At 35.9% G+C, this 15,004-nt stretch overlaps 1 protein-coding gene across 5 annotated transcripts in view; it reads left to right on the top strand.

The window, feature by feature from the left end:
* NAV3 (neuron navigator 3) overlaps positions 1–15,004 on the top strand; it is a 399,897-nt gene that overhangs the window by 104,931 nt on the left and 279,962 nt on the right. The window lies entirely within an intron of this gene.

Genomic DNA, 15,004 nt, shown 5'->3' with positions numbered 1-15,004 from the left:
TTTCTGATCCTTTTCCTTCTATTCCCTTTCCTTTTGATCAAATAAAAATTATGTTAAAAATCCAAATCTCCCTAGAAAACTGGATTACATTTTACCATGAAAGCCAATGATATTATGAAGAGATATGAGGATCTCCCTGAGGCCTTATTTTACAGTTTTATATCTAGTGTTTATCAGTGATTTGTCTGTTATGCAGTGCTCTATCTCTAGATGCTGCAAGTATCCTTTCCACAACTGCCATGTCTCTTGGCTCATAAAATTTTCTCTAAATGAAAAATATCGCAGATCTGGACACATTAAATATCAGGAAAAGAATTTCATGGTGGAGGTTATCCATAAACAAGTTATTCGCCACATCTTCCATCAAGTAACACAAACTGAGCAGTACGTTATCCAATCTACATATTCTTTGTGTTTTGTCAGCAGCATATAAACACAGCCAAATACAATTTAACAAACTATGTCTTTTTTATTTTTAGTTAGGAAAGAAAAGTATTTCTTCCAGTCTCTTGCCAATGATAAATCACAAAACATGTGAGGTGCCTTTTTTTTTTTGGTTGTTGTTTTTTTTTTTTTTTTTTTTTTTTTGTGTGTGTGTGTAGGGGAAGAAGAGCATCTAATGCTGAAATTTCAGTGACACATAATGGCAATGACATGTATTTACTAGAAGTTTTTATAGTATCTATGTCTCTCCATGCATATCTCCCTTTAAAAAAAAAAAAAAAGAAAATGTTGAGATACTTTTTAGGTTCAAACATTTGAACCTAATCTTTTAAGTGTGAAGCAAAATGTGTACACCTGAAATTTTTTGCAGCTAGAGGGAAGATTTTTAAAAGGACAAGTTACAGGTAGATACATATAATTCTGTAAAAGCCCCTTGTGGAAACTGCATACAGTGTACTCTGTGTAGATGATCTACTCACTTCAAGACAGTTGTGTTGGTATGTCTCTGCAAACCCAACTATATGAACTGAGATAAATGCAATTAATCCCAACCTAACCTGTGTATCATCACCAAGGAAATTTGAATGGAGGGTTAACATGAATTTTTAAAATGAGAATTAGACAAAGTAATATGTCATTTAGTGAAGAGCCTGATCTGTTAGACATTAATATTCCTAATCCTTTACTGTGTACTTTACTACAACTCCCATGTCACTGTGTTAGTTTCCCTAACAAACTGAATGGAGTCTCATGTTCTCCTGGGAACAATTCTGCCTATCCTGTTTGCATGACTTCTGCTTTCCATTCCAACTGTACATGACGATACAGTCATCTATTAAAGAGGGCTTTTAGCAGTACTAAACTGACAACCTCTTGGGAGATTTGCAAGATGGAAATTAAAGAGAGAGACAATGAAGAGTGTAATGTTTGAATTAGATATTTTGGAAAACAGATTTTTGAGTCCCTGAAAATTTTTCCTGGGCATCAACCTACACAAGATGCTGTAAAATATTCTTTGGGAATATTTTATATTATAAATTTATATTATATATAATAATTGGGAAGCACCTGGTTATAAGGAGCTTACCTTATTAAATACAGATTTCTATTTAATATTACACTTGGATATTTTCTTGATAATTGGATGGAAGGCAAAAAGCTGTGCCATCCCCTTAAAGTACACCTACTGGATCTACTGACAGCCATAGCATGTGTTCACGAGGTAAAACATCAATTGCAGAGCCAGGAAGGTTCAAACTCTATGTAGGAAATAGCAGGAATTTCCTATGCCCTAGATTTAAGCTTTAGCCGTGGGATTGTATCTTACCTGTTGAGGCCAGTGTGTAACAGGTGTTATTTGATTTAAACTTAAGTAATATTCATGAGTTTACCTAACTTCCTTTTGCACATAAACAGTACTCAGAGCCCTCTGCATCCATACATATACACACATTTTTGATATTTTCATTTGCATAGAGTAGCACAGTTTTCCAGGAAATTCCCAGCTGAGAAATTACTTCAGGCTGCACATCATTCTTCTGATCTTTCTTCTTATGAATTTTAAACCTGCAGGAAATGCATTCTCATACAGCTGAAGGCACAGAAGTAATTATAGGTTTTCTTTGCTTTGGACACATTTATTTCTCTGGGGGTTGCTTTTCTAAATGTGGAGCATAAGAACCGCCTAAATAAACCAGGTGTCAGAAATTGATTTGCACAATTGTTTTTATAGTGAACTGAGCAGTTGAGCTTCCTAGACTCCTGAACTCTGATAAAGCTATAATGATTCTCCTTTGTAAAATTAGGATATGAGACATTTAGCATTTCAAAAACCTTTTTTTCATGAAGTTAGGCCCAAGCATTGCAGGATAAGTTCATGTGTTTTAGGAAAGTTGTTGTTTTAACTTGCTGTGATTATGTGGATGAATAAAACATTTCTTTTTCATTTTGCCTACTCTCTTTGTTGACAGTCATTATTAGATTTTCAGGTGAAGTTCTTTTCATTAATGGGCACTTGCTGAAGTTCTACCCTAAATCTGTATCAGTTTATAGCATAATAATTATGAAAAAAAAAAGATTTAAAAATATCTGGGCCAGGCTAGAAAGAGCTCCATCATTCTTATCTCATGAGATTGCTGGTGTCTTATCAAAAACGTATTTATTGTACTTTCCACTTAAATAACTGTATTTTATTAAACAAGGACAAGGTGATCCTCATCTACATTTTGTACAATACTGTATTTACATACATACAAAAACTTATCCTGCTGCTTTTGAGAGCTGTGGGACCTTCACTTGGACTTGGAAAAGTAATTTAGGGTCCTTTTGACTCTTTCATGGATATTATTTCCATTAATACCGATAAAAGAAAGAACTTTGGTATAAAATACTCCTTCACTGAGGTGATATCTCAGGTTGAAAATGCTAAAAAACAGACAAAACAATTTTCACTTGTTTTACGATTTGAATGAGTGTTTTAGAGGAGAGGACTTCCTTGCCAAAAGCAGGCTGCTTGGATCAGAGGAACAAAGCTAATAAGGTGAGTGGGTGGGTAGGACAGGAACTGGTTTTTAGGATGCATTTCTTAATTTCCAGTCTGTTTCTCTGAAATAAGGCTCTGATCCTTCAATTCCATCCCATTTTCCCTGCTATAGGGTAGCAACAATCACCCTGAAACATTTTAAATCAAACTGATGGGTGATACTGCTTTTCAGGAGGATTAATGTAGCAGCACCTAGTTACAACACACTTAGAAGCATTTCCATTTCTTGGTTATTAAAATCTACATAGGAGTTCTAATGCTTGCCAGCAAGAGTTGGCAAAATTTCCCAGTGTTGTTTCCACTGGTTCAGTTTCCGTAGTAGAAACAGCACTGAACCCCAGGGTGGAGCTGGTGTGGTACCAGGCTGATCCAGCCTGCGCTGGCTGCATGTTTACAACATCTGTTGATAAAAATATTTTGAAACCCCAAGAAGTAGAAGAGTGTGTGTGTATCAAAGCAGCTCAAAACATTATACTGTTGCTCTAGGAACAGTGGTGCTATTGGCCATTTTATTTTTCTGAAGTGTTTTGCTTCTTAAGCAGGATGTGTGTTATATTAAGTAGTACACATTTTAAAATTAGCTTATAAAGTAGTTTAATGTAAATATGGTTACAGGTAATAGATTCTTCTGCCCATGTTGAACAGTGGTAGTATTAAACTTTTTTTAGAGGTACTGTAAGAACTGTAAAGGGATGCTGGTTTTCTGAACTCTCACTTTCTACTAAAAGATCCAATGAGTCCACAATACTTCTTCTTATTAAAAAGTTACTGTGTAGTGCATTCAGTAAACTTTAGCTCTAGAAGTAGGGCATCAAATATTACTCTATTATTAGAAACTTTTTTATTTTAGTACATGCTTAATGTAAATTATGCATGGGAATTAAAAAATTCCTGGGTGACGGGGGGTACAAATCCAATTAAAGCGCCAAACTGGTGAGGTGGTTTGAACATCTTACCTTAAATGAAGTACAGAAAACAGTGATGATCTTGTGGTAAAGTTCGTGAAATTAGTTGCAGGACTTTAAAATTTCTGGGTCATGGTGTCATTTTTGATTTTATAGGAGCAGTTTTCTCTATGCCCTCTAGAGTGGGAATAGCACTGCAGAGACAGGCAATGATGATAAATCAATCAGGTTTTAAAAACAGTTCCTGTGCTGATTGCAATATTAAAACAAAAAAAATAATTAGAAATCCTACCAAAAAATACAATGATATCTCATAATCTCTCTTTTTAAAATCGGTCTTGACATAAGGCTGCTGTATGTTGGCTTTAATTTGTTGGGTTTTTTTTTAAAACTCCTTGGCACATACAGAATGCTTGATTGCCAAGAACAATTAATTTATAGAGAAGCAAATGGCTTCCAGAACAGTGAATATTAAATATTTTCTCCAAAAACATATAGGTGGTTAAGTTTGAATGTGTGAATTCTGACTGCTGTGATCACTCCTTCAGATAGTTATTTAGTAATATAAAAACCTCCTCCTTAGCTCTTTCACTTTCTAAAGACCAAATCCAATTCTCATTAGTGGGGGTGTTAGTGCAACTATTTTCGACTTTGGTGTAGGTCAGTGAGGGCAGTAAGTAAAAAAAATTGCTAAATTGCAAATCACAGATTGTACTTAAGTGTTTGGTAAAAATCAATAAAATATGTGAAACTTTCAGCAATCCCTACAGGCAAGATCCTCACAATTTTCAGGGCCTTCTGCTTCCCTCTTTCTGTGGCCATTACACATCTGAATGTTTCTGAGAATTTGGATTTAATAGATATATCTAAAACCCCAGGTTACAAATCAAGGCTGGCTTTTCAAGGTGTCTCATGCAAATAGGAGTTCATGGAGTTTTGAAAATACCCTTATGCACTTACTAGCATATTAGGCAAGAAATGCCTTTAAAAACTAGACACAAGTGGCTTCAAAACTAGGGTTAAACACAGATGTTTAAAATTGCTGACTCACTCCTGTTTATATCAGTGGGAATTAGATGCTTAAGTACCTTTGCAGATTCGGTCATTGGGATGTGAGAGTGCTCTGCACTTCTGAATCTGGGTCCATGTCCCTATATGCATCATCTAAATATCCATCCCTAGGAATGGATAAATACTTCATCCCATGTGTATTCTAGTTGTTGTGTTTCAAGATGGATTGCATCATGTCACAGGAATAAATGAGCTCTACAGGTTTCTGAGTGATGTAGTTCAGGTATCAGGAGCAGACGAACTCTGGTAACACCAAGTTCTATGCAAGTTACATTGCGTTGCCAAATATGTTAACCCATAGAAAGCGCCATACTTCCCTGGATCACTTAAAGCTGCTGAAGCCTCTTTTAAAGGAAAGATTTCAGTGCTTTCAAATGCTTTCTTTATTTCTTCTATTTTCTTATGTACCACAGTGATGAATGTGACATAAATAATGAAGTATTAGACAGGTAATAGAATTACTCCAGTTTGGCACCATTGTAAATGCAAATATAGTTATTTGTTACTCCTGGGGTAGCTAAAAGAGTCAATAGTCTGTGTAAAAGGAATATAAGTGTGCATAGAACATCTGTTACTGCATTACTGAGGGTGCATTAACAAGATAAAATGGTCAAGATTCCTCCTGAAAAACTAGAAATGTGAAGAGGAAATTAAAACAATGACATAAGGGAAAATAGGTGTTCTGAACAAAGATCCTACTACTTCAACAATCAAAAAACCCCATAACACCAAAGGAGGGACCAAAAATCAGAATTAAGACTAAAAAATAGGGAATCAATCTTGCTCCAGAACTTCTCACTAATGAAAAAATGATATAAAAACAATTGACATAAAACATGAAATCCTGCCTTGCTTAAGACAATATAAATCTGTTAAAGGGTCCTGATTCAGCATATATTTATGCATAAGCTTAACTAAATGCAAGTGAAGAGTTCCTTTGTGTTTAATGGATCTGAAAATGGGGTTTAGGCTGCTAGAGAATACATGTTTGCACTACAGGGTAAAAGAAATTCCTATTTTTGGAAAAGAGCTAATGAAAGCAATATCATGAATACTTTCAAGAACCACTAGGACTATATATGTGAGTGAGTGTACAACAACTTGAAGGATAGGGACATGGAAAAGTAAATTATGTAGCTCTCCAGTATCTTTATGTAAACTCAATTTTTGTATGAAGATTTTTATTTTTCTTGGCCCTTCTTGCTTTGTTTTTGATAGATTTTAGAGTGTATTTATTTTGGTTTTAGGGGCAGTAGTTGAAAGTGGGGAAAAATGTAATTGTCTTTTCTGTTTTGCTTAACGTTTTAAGTATACAAAATAGACCCCATAATTATTCAGTTGGCTAATTACATATTTTTTCTGGCTCATTGTTATCAGTGGACAGTAATTTGTTGTCATAGATGGTCTGTTGGGAAAGAGAGATAGTCTAGTCCAGTGGTGATAGATTGGAAGTGAGTTACTGAATTACTTCAGGGCATGTTTCTTGACTGGCTTAAAGGTTCTGTACTTGTTTCTCCACTCTGTGGAATGGCAAATAATACTCCATGGGTAAAATCAGTGAGAAACTGTGCTTCGGTAGAGCCAGGTTTTACTCCTGAGGTTTTTCTCACAGTGGATTTGTGACAACAAACTTAATATGCTTAAAAGACCTTTTTTAAAAATAGAAACAGTGATATAGGTTTTGTATATTAATTAAAATATATTTTGTTCAGAGAACTTTATACTTTTAACATTTCACATGACAGTGTTTAATTGTGACAGATGAGGCATTTTCATTCTGTGGTCTGTGGTTTCTTGAAGTGGCCTCCAATATACTACACAGTGGTTGAAGTACTTTCAGATAGTCCATATAGAGGCCTTCTCTGTTAGCAACAGTTCTTAAATCTCTTGTGGCTCCATTTATAAATTCCCAAATCATTTTGGGACATTATGTTTTTAAATATGAATATTTCTTTTTCCCCATTTCAAATTCTTCAGTATTTAGGGGCATTACAGTCAAAACAACTGTAGTCACACTTTTTTTGAAAAGTCGGGAAAGGACAAGCATAGAAGTGGTGGTGGTCTGTAAATGTCGATGTGAGTGCTAAAGTAAAATCTCATAACCAGAGAATGAAAAGTTAACATTATGAATACAAGAAAAAAAGATAGGTCATAACCAAGAGGTGTCACCCCACATTTATATAAGCCTATTGCATCCAGTTCCCTTCACACCATTCTAATACTAATTTTGATGCAATGAAGTCTGTGGATTTCCAAAGGAAAATGTGCATTGGTTTTGGGTGTCTCTGAGATAGGTGCCTGTAGGATATTTCTTTCTTAAAAAATGGTCTGCAATGTGACCACAATTGAAAAGCAGTATTACAGGTTATATTTGACTAGACATTGAGTTCAATTTAAATAATTAAGAAAAAAAATTCCAAGTTAAAAATTCGGAGAAAGGAGCAGAGTCTTGGCTACATCTCAGGCAGTTAGTGGTCACAGGTGATCCTATAATGCAAAAGCATGAGACGTATGGATTTATTCCATCCCTTGAAAGCCAACAAGAGATTCTCCATCTTGCTGCACTAGTTTTTGTGTCTAAGCACAGGATGGTTAACCCAAGGGTTTCTATGCCTTTAATTTCATGTTTTCAGGGTTTAAGTAGGACCTAAGTAGGGGACTACATCTTACACTGATCTCCTGTGCTAAAGTGAATTTCACTCTGAAGGCCTCTTTTGGAATAAACAGATTTTAATTCCTTAAATAAAAATAGAGTTGATTCTGATTTGCTGAAAGTAGATAAAAGCATCCAAATCCATTCAGTTCTGTTTGGTTTGGGTTCTGAAGAAAACCTTCATTCCAGTTGGGTTCATACTGCGATTTATTTCTTGAGGACTTTTTACATTAGGAACAAGAAAGGGAATGTGAAAGGGGGAGATAACTATGTTAAATCTGAAGCAGCTCTTTTCTAAAAAGAGAGTTCCTTTTTCCATAATTAGCACAGTTTTTAAACTGCTGACAGGACTGCACTACTGCTTATTATGAATAAAAGCTGAATATGAGCAAAGTTGGGTTGAAGTCTTGCCAGGAAGGTTTTGAACACAGAACTATATTTTATGTTCAAATGTTATATTTTTATTTTAATTTTCTGTCCCTTTTGACTACTATTATGACATTAAAGTCAGATGAATAAAGTCATTTGAGAAGCTGGGTAAAAGTTAAATTGCCTAAGTCAGTTCAAACAACCAGAAACAAAGATGCATTCTTCCTGGGTTTTAAGGATTACTCTTGATGGCTAAAATGGTCTTTTATGACAATGAGATTAAGAAATGTTATATGATAGCACTCAGATGTGATTGTCCTCATTTGACTGGAGTAGTCCTCTTTCCTACCAACTTTTGCTATCACCAATTCATTGTTTTCAGGTTGGCTCTAAGAATCTCCTCTCATTAAAGAAACATCAAATTGATTCTTCTGGGCATTTCAGCGGTATCAAGACGTCGAATAATTTAATTAGTGTCACAACAGAGAAGGTTTTTCTGTAGTCTGGCTAACCATGATAAAAGAAAGGCTGTAAATGTATGGCATTGCTGTCAGCTGGGCTTGACATATGGGAGCACAGGGATGATGTGTGCTTGATTTTTGTCTGAATGCTAGCGGTAGAAGTAGCAAAAACCCCCATCTGGCAGTATTTAAATCTTGGCTCTGCTTTTTACTCTGCATCTTTGTATCACTTACCTGCAAGTGATTTGGTTTTTGTTCCATAAAGGCATGTTTCTATTTAATCATGAGTTGTTACTATCAGTGTTCAGGTGTTCAGTCAGTATTATGTACTTTTTGTTCCTATTTAACTCATAAAGGGAGAATGTTTTATTGCTGTGTCATGAGCAAAATGCATGGGAGACATGGAAGACTCGACTGAATATCTGAGAAAATATGGCAGTGCTTCCCTGTAGAAGTGTCCTCTTGTCTTCCAGTTGGTTCAGTGGAAGTGTATCTAGTGAGTGAAGGTATAATAGAATGTTCATTTGCAGATGGACATACAAGAGACACTTTGTCATCCCAATGAGTTATGTGTCATGTCTGCAGAGAACTCTCAGGAGTGGAAAACCTGGGAGGTTCAAGCAAGAGGAATCCTTCCCTCAGTGCCAAGCCAGAGAAAAAGTGGGTGTTTGTGATGAAACTGAGACACTCCTAGTGACCAAAAAGTGAACACTGAAGACCAGGTTTCTCAGCTAAAATAAAAATAATATTAGGACAGCATGGGGACCATAGCATTAGTTCAGCGATCAGGATTTCAGTCCATTTGAAATTAATGGGGCTTTTGTCACTCATTCATCTAATGCCAGGATTTCAACCTAAAAGTAGCTCAGCCTGGTTCCCCGTGTAAAGGTTTCTTGACAGCAGGAGCTAGTAGGGAGCCATCTTCTTCATGAGTGGCCATGAACAGTTAGTCAGAAGCTTCATAAGGGGAAACAGATGGGCAGTGATGTGTGAGAGATTTGGGGATGTCCAAGAGAAAAAGGGCACCATGCAAGGTTGCCAACTGCCCTGCTTTTCTGCCCGGCCCAGGCCATGCTGCCAGGTTGGGGGGAATGCACCCCACCTGACCCTGAGGCTCAGTTCACAGGAGTACACCGCAGCTCCCTTCCCTCTCAAGAAGATAAACCCTAGAATATATGGCCAACATTTGAAGCAGCATAGGTTCATATGTAAAATACCAAGCTGTGGCAGAGGAGGGTGTAATTTGTTTAAAAGTATGGCAGGGTTGTCAGAGGTTTAGCAGGAATGCGAGCCTGTCCCAGAGCACAGCTCCCATCACTATCTGCCCCTCCAGTGGAATTATGGACTTCTGACATTTTGGTTTGCTGTTACGCTCTTGTTGGCTATTACCAAAAGTGCTTCCAGTTCCCAAGCTGAGAAAATAAAGTGCAGAATACTAAGTGGTTTAAGCATTTTGTGTATATATATGTGTGTGTGTATGTGTATATATATATATGTGTGTATATATGGGTGTATATATATGTGTGTATATATATATGCATATGCATGTATGTGTATATATGCTTTTTGTTTGTTTCTAGACCTATCTTTTCAATCCATCTGTGATTTCATTTTGGGGTATGTGTTTTCATTCTTTACCCCTTTGTTGTTCTTAGTAACCTCTTTTCTAACTCTTTCATTTTGCTTATACAGGAGCAATAACATTTAATTGCCAATAGGACATTTTATTCCAGATGACAGTAATTTTCTTCCTACACATCTTCTGAGATGCTGAGGACAGATGTCACAAACAGTTATTTGCAGTGCTGAGCTTAGACAAATCCTCAGAGCTATGTCCTCTATGTGTTATGCACAACAGTGCCTCAGTATACACTCCTAATTGTCCTTTAGTAGTAGGTCATCTGTCTAAAACTGGGAGCACTGTATTCTTAGAATAAAAGAATTTATTTCATCCACATAACACGAGGTAATTTAAAGGGAATGCTTTTCAAAATGCTTTTATTTCACTGTGAATCTTGTCAAATGAAATATAGTTTTGTACAGTTGGGTATTGCATCAACAGCAACGTGGTTCAAACAATAAGGATAACGTCTTTAATGTTTTGAGGCTGCCTATACTGAGCAGCATTCTGGGTGAAGGGTAAACATTTTAATGGGAACAATTTATTCATATAAATCCAAAATCTTTGCTGCAACTGTTACTAAGCATTCCATAGAGCTATCTTTCATTTTCTCCTAGATCATAAAATAAATACCTTTTTTTCTGTATTAGTTGTTCAGTATCTTGGATATTTAAACAGGGACATCATGGAATGGAAACACTGTCAGTGTAACTTGTACTTCTTATGTCTAGCAGCTGTCAGACTAAGGAAAGCCCCAAATATAAAATCTTCTTTACTGCTCAGTGGGAATGCTTTTCTAAGTGACCTTTATGCAAGTGGCAGTGTTCAGGTATCACAAGATGTATTTCTGCCTTAAAGAAACTGGTTATGTGAGATACAGTATGAAAACAGTACTATTGCAGATGCCTACAGATTAGCCTGTGCATTTTTTGAGTAAAATATTTTCTCCTATAGGCATTCAGAAGCAGTAACAACCATAAATGGAAGCAGGCTGGAAAAATGGGATTAGAGGATATCATGCAGCATGGCAGGCTATCAAGCTTTGCTAAGTCTGCTTCTAGCACCATATGACATGTCAAGTCTATGTACAGGTGTTGTGGGAGGTTGTTTTTATGTCTTATAATAGTTAACATTATAGTCTTACAGGTAAGATTTAGTTTTCCTTGGTATTTATACACATAGTCTGTTATGCTTTGCTCATTGTTCGTATTTTAGTAATGAATATTACTTTACTAGAGCTAATGAGTTAGGAATGGGTGACCTATTATAAATATTCAAAAGCAAATTTTAATGCTACTGTGAGATTAAAAATTGAATTATTGGGTTTGTCTGTATGTGTAGGTGTGGTTTGGAAATGTCAAAGTGCATTCTGATCTTTGCAATGGAAACATCATATGTCACTGTAAAGACAACAGAATGTTCCCTGTAATGCTTTTTGTTGTAATCGAGCTTGTCAGAGAACAAAACACTCGTCTGCAAGCCAGACTTCCAGAAGGAAGACAGTTTCCACGATGTGATCAAATGTGTAGGCAAACCTTAATTTTCTGCTCCTAGGATAAGACACTGTGTTTTCTTGCTAGGAATTGCACAATCACTGAATAGTTAGGGTTGGAAGGGACCTCTGGACATCATCTACTCCAAACCCCCTGCCAAGGCAAGGTCACCTAAAGTAGGTTACACAGGCATGTGAGCTGGTGGGTTTTGAAAAGGAGCATACGCACTGCACTGGTACAGCTCACTGGCAGCATTGCATGGTCAATCTTTACAGTGGTTGTTTTACTGCTTCCCTCCAGATTCCAAATTACTTAATCTCACCAGCTGCCTCTTTTACCCATGCGTATGTCACTGGTGCATGTGGCTCTGTGTGCCACATCGCAGGAGGTGCCGTACCGTAGCCAGACATGCCTTATCCTAAAGCAGCAGTTCAAAGTAATTCACTCATTGCCTAACAATCTTGGAAAGTGCAGCTTAATGGGATTTTGGAGTGATTTGCAGGATGTTGAGGTCTCATTTCAGTGCACTAGAACCGAACCAGAGAAAAACAGCAATATTTTCTTTTCATTTCATTGTGGCATACTTTTGTAAATCATCAAAGCTGCACAGTTCCAAGTTGAAATTTTGGGGAACATACCTTCTGGAAGGCATTTGTATAGGAAAATAGTGGAAAAAGAAGTATATTTGTAACATGGCTAAACTTCTGCATGAATTCTAAAATAGAAAATTTCATTATATTTTAATTTTATCACGTTTCAATTTGTTGTCCTAGAAGAACAGAAAGTTAAAATGATAAAAAGAATAAATTTGGAAGTTGTTCAGTATTCCATTAGTAGTCTCTGATTAGGAGAAAATTAGAGAACAATATAGGAAATATAAATTATTCCAAGAATGGCTGAAAATTGTGAACATACTCATGGAAAATCAGGGACATAACTCTAGTGCTTCATATTGAGGAGAATTCATTATTTACTGTTCTTTCGTCAGAGTTGGTGTACTACAGGCAAGACAGAGATTCACATGCTCGGAGACAGGACACATATATTTTATAGAGTCTAAGAAATATTTGTGACAGCATGAATTCATGCACTCTTATTCCTAAAATAGGATTTAAGTGAGACATAAGAAGTACACAAGTCTTGTGCCAGCTCTCTGCACAGGGGTGAGTTTAATCTAGAATGAATAAGAGTATTTTACTTGTTTTATTTATTTTTTGCAGTCCCTCTGCCCACTTCCTAACACTGTGTTTTTCAGGTGGTGTTTTTGGACAGCAATGTACCACCTTGAAGTCAAATACCAAGGGCAGTTTTTATATGAAAGTTAATATGTTGCTTTAATTTAAATCAGCATCTTGCTTTTACGGCTTACTCAAATGTTAAGAAATACCCCATTAATTTTTAAATGCTATAGTTTAGAACAAATCCTTAACATTTATGAACAAAACAAAAAAGAAATATTTGGTAATTGGAACAGAACTGTATTTTTTTCTCATCGGTTGTGTAGCTTGTGGTGCAGAAAATTATAATTACTGGCATTATTTGTTCTATAAGAGCATTTTGTGTGATATCCTATTCAGTGCAACCCGTGGCTGCAGATTTTGCTGGTTTCACCATTAACCTTTTTTGTGAACTGTGGTTTCAGCATGCTGAACTGTCAATTCAGCCATTTAAATATTTTAAGTATCAGATTTCTAAATGTTAATGGGAGTAATCTGGTTTCTTTTTAATACAACAACTGCTGTAAATGGTGTTAATATGGCTAAATTTTCTTTTAATGCTGATTTTCTTAATGCTTTCTTACTAATTTAGAGCCTGTGTGAAATATCTGGGTTGTTTGAAGGTAATTTACCTTTCATCAACAATTTTTTTAGGTGTAATGTTAGATGAAGTAGCTTGCACGAAGGACCTAGGAGGCAAGCCTGGACTTTTGTGTTTGAAAGAATTCATTCATTATTATTATCAAAAGAAATATAATGGCCTTCAGTAATACAAACGTATCACAACATACTTCTTTTTGCATATTTTTGATTTTGGAGTTTTCTTGTGTTCAGCTCAACAATTACTGTTTTTAATTACTTATCTTTGTGTGTGTTTGTAAATATATGCATGAATGTGTGCATTTGTAATTTCTATTTCCTTTAAAATATAACTTATTGGTAGATGCACTTTTGTAAAGATAGATGTAACATAAAATTTTATTTTCTCCAAAGGTACCTAGCATGGGGATTATCTCCAATATACAAGTAGATGCAAAGACCACAAAACTTTGGAATGTAGGTCTTGCTTTCATTTTGTGTCAGAAATTTTTTCATATTCACTCATATTCATTCTTTGGTAGATTCTGAAAACCAGATTCAGACTTTGTTTCAATGTATGCAATTCATACAGATTTCAGGGGGAAAAAAATATGGCTACATTAAAGCAATCTTATTCTGTACATATGCAAGCAATCTTACTGTTGAACTCTGAAGATGAGGCCTAATTTTACGAGGGAACTCTCATACATGAGGTAGATGTATGCATCTGCCTTTTTTTTTTTCCAAATATCAAAAAGCATCTTGACTTTATGGATGTTAGAAATCTTACTGTAAACATTTATCTAAGAAATGGTAACCTTTGCCTCCAGATTTTTCAAGGCAAGTTATTTTCATCCTACAAGGATGCCATATGTTAAAAAAAAAAGCACATGCAGCTGTTTGGGGGACTGTATTCAGGAAGACATTTTGTGGCACTAGGAAACTTGGCTTTGGGGCTACATTCAATTCACCTCAGTGCAAGAAGTAGTGTAAATATTTTGCTTTCCTACTGTACTTTACAAGCAATACATAAAATATCTGTGAGTATGAAATACACACTTGTCCTCAGGTGCCTTCATGAAGATTGAAATGGCCCTGAAAAAACCATGAACTTTGGGCACTAAATTATCATGTGTAGCTTATAAATAAGAAGGTACAGCTATAGTCTTTTAATGGATGCTTTCAGCAATTCTTTTTGCTTTTGAAGGAGTATGCATTGCCTCTTATGGTAACTTTGCAACTGATGCAATGTCTATGATGAAAGAGATGCAATCCCTTACACTTTAAATCTGGGTCTCTTCTTAAACCATGTTGCTTGAAAGCTCTTTCTGTTGTCAGTATGTTTTTCAGGTTTAAGTAATGGCGAATTTAGTGGTCCCGCCAGATTAATATTTAAGCAGGCATTATTTTGCGCAATGATAGTAGTCTGTTTGCCAAGGTTTATGGACAAGTTATAAAGCTTTCAGTGTAGGAATTTAGAACAAAAGCACTGGAAAGTCCTTAACTGTAATGGCCTCTGTGTCATTAGGCAGCTGAGTCATGGTTGGTGCTTAGAGACCTGTTTTACAAATCAGTGTAATTACTCATCAGTGACCCTTTGATAATCTATTCTTCATTGTTTTCACACGCGGCACTATTTTCCTTTAGCG

This window comes from Corapipo altera, unplaced genomic scaffold, assembly GCF_003945725.1.
Source record: "Corapipo altera isolate COAL_440 unplaced genomic scaffold, ASM394572v1 1, whole genome shotgun sequence".
Taxonomy (NCBI): Eukaryota; Metazoa; Chordata; class Aves; order Passeriformes; family Pipridae; genus Corapipo; species Corapipo altera.
The sequence above is the reverse complement of the archived record's forward strand: the minus strand, read 5'-3'. Positions and strand labels throughout refer to the sequence as shown.